Below are 2,896 nucleotides of genomic sequence, written 5' to 3' on the forward strand. Positions count from 1 at the left end.
AAATCTTGTCCTAACAATTTTTCATGAATTAAAATAAAAATATACTCAATGAAGCAATTACCTTGATGCAAGAAGACCACAAAGCAGAAATAGAAGAATACAGAAGGGAGGTGGGAAGTCACTGAAAAACATGAAAGATGAGCTGAAATGCAGAATAACTTTGCTGAGTCCTCATAGGTAATAACTGACAAATTATTTTATTTAAAGCTGAGAGAGAAAGTAGTAAATGTGAAATGCTTTTTTAGCAGTACAAAGATGACAAACAGAAAAATAATAACATACCACTGGGTGGTAGAGGGGAGAGAGAAACGAGGAGGAGGACAAAAAGAGAGAGAGAGAGAGAGAGTAAGAAAACAGCAGAGGCGACTTTTCTCTGCTGCACAATACCTGGGGCCTCATCTGAATGACTGGAGACTGGAAATATCTGGGAGATTCTTCACTTGCATGGTTGGCTCATGGGCTGAGATGACCTAAGGCTGAGTTCAGCTGGGACTTGACCAGAGTTCCAAGGTGTGATATCTCATGTTGCCCGAGCTTCCTCATGGCATGATGGCTTCGGGATACCAGACTTCTTACACTGGCAGTCCAAGAGCAAGTGTTCCCAGAAACAAGGAGAAAGCTGCATGGCCCATGCTGAGCTGGCCCTGGAGTCACGTAGCATCACTTCCACTGTAGTCTATGGGCTAATGTAGCCCAGGTCCACCCAGACTCAAGACAAGAGGCAGAGACACCACTTCTCTAGAGGAAAAAGTATCAATTGTGCTCATGTTTAAGTCTGTCACAGTGTTGAAGGATTCAAATTTTGATCTAATAAAGCAGTTAATAATATAAGAATAGACTAATATTTCCTTAATATGGTAAAATACATTTGGCTCAGTGGAAATGCCAGAATCAAGCTGAATGGCAAACAGCAGAGGCATTCCTTTTAAAGAGAAGAAAAAGTCAAGGATATCTGCTATTGCTAATATTAACATTCCTTGAGAAGTACTAGCCAAAGCAAGTACCTGAAAAGAAGGAAATAAAACTAACATTATTTGCAGATAATTTATAATCTTTTACCTGGAATTTCCAACAGAATTAGTTGGAAAAAATGCTACAAATTGAGAATTCAGCAATTAGTGGGAACAAACTTAGTACAAAGAAATTAATAGCTTTCATATACAAACAGGACAGAGGATCGAAAAAATACCCCATATAGTAGCAACTCATAATACTAAATACCTAAGAATCCACGTTAAAATGGTCTATTTGAATGACAATAAATATAATAACACACTTTACACTTGATCTTAGCCAAAAGGCCGAGAAGCGATAGATAATAACACACTTTAAAACACTCCTTAGAAAATCGAAACAACTTCGAAAACAGGTTGATAGAAATACTTAACATCATAAAGATGTCATTTCCCCCCTAAGTTAACTCTAATCAAACTAATAATTTGATTTTTGAAACAAATCATTCAATTTCAAAGTTCACCCTGAAAATTAAGAGTAGCCAACAAAACTCTGAAAGGAAGAACAATGGTGGTGGTGTTGGGAAGGAAATGTATCAGGTGATACCGTGTATCAACCCATCTTTTAAAGCTTAAGTAGATGAAGCAGTGTGGTAGGTAAATGAGTAGAAATAGATTAATGAAACAAAGCAGAGAGTCACCACATAGCCAGATATCCACAAAAATAGATCTCAATGTATATGGGAATTTAGTACATGGTGAAAGTAGATTATTCTAAAATTAATGTTTCAAACTCTAATGTGAAAAATCTGGAAAAAAATTTATATCTCCTAAACCATTATAGTAGAATACATTCCAAATGGATCAAATATTTCAGGTAAGAAAGGAAGTGTTGACAGTACTGGAAGAAAACACAAGGGCAAAGGAAATTCCTTTAAGTCCTTAGAATGGAAAAATCTTTCCGACAATAAGATAAAATCTAAAAGAAAAGCATGAAGAATTCAACTATGTTAAAAAAAACTTTTGCATGTATAAAACACCATAATCAAAGTCAAAAGACATATTAATTGCAAAATTTTTCAACTTCTAAAGGGTTAATCACTCTAATATATACAACAAGGAAGAAATGGATAAGAAACAGACAATGATATAGTCAAAAATGGAAAAAGGATATATGTAGACTACAAAAAAAAAAGAAATCCCAATAGCTCTTCAACATATAAAAATATCCTAGACTTTGCACACAAAAAATGCAAATTAAATCTGCTCTGAGATGACATTTTTTAACCTTTCAGACTGGCAAAATTCCTTATGTTTGATGATACACCGTGTTGATGAAATTGTAGAGAATCTCATCAGTTGCTTGTGGAAGATGAATACAAATATTGTAACTACTATTTGATTCTCAACTTAGTGTCTAAGAAAAGAAACTCTATACCCTCTTCTTGATCTTTTTAAAATATTTTGAAGCCAGTAAAATTCCAAAGTTTTTGTTAGCTCTTCTGTATGATGATGAATTGCTAACTTAGTCATTATACCACAGTGGATGAAAACCCTAGACCCTAGTGGAGTAAATATGACCCTAGGAAGTCACTATGACCTCAGTTTTCTCATTCAGGAAATGGACATGGTAACCACTTCATAAGTTTGTGTTGGGAATTAATAAGAGTTTTGAAGAACGATAGGATGAAATAAATGCTAGCTAATAATATTATTATTTCATACCATATCGGTATATCATAAAACAGGTTTTTTGAGGGGAGGAGAGAGGCTGGCTTTAAAACCTTACCAAAAATACCTCTTAGAAGATTTCTTATCAAGAAATATTTTTTTAAGCCTTTTTAAAAAAGTTATTATATAAAAAATTTTATGTGTAGTAATGGGCAATTTAAATGGCTATGGCAGAAAAGAAATGAAATGATGAAAATACTATGTTACTTCTC

The 2,896-nt window shown here is 34.2% G+C and overlaps 1 pseudogene; it reads right to left on the reverse strand.

The window, feature by feature from the left end:
• Positions 1-1,237: 1,237 nt before the first annotated feature.
• LOC132002404 (U2 spliceosomal RNA) lies at positions 1,238-1,313 on the reverse strand (annotated as a pseudogene).
• Between the last annotated feature and the right edge of the window lie 1,583 nt (positions 1,314-2,896).

The sequence above is a fragment of the Mustela nigripes genome, chromosome 14 (genome assembly GCF_022355385.1).
Source record: "Mustela nigripes isolate SB6536 chromosome 14, MUSNIG.SB6536, whole genome shotgun sequence".
Classification (NCBI taxonomy): domain Eukaryota; kingdom Metazoa; phylum Chordata; class Mammalia; order Carnivora; family Mustelidae; genus Mustela; species Mustela nigripes.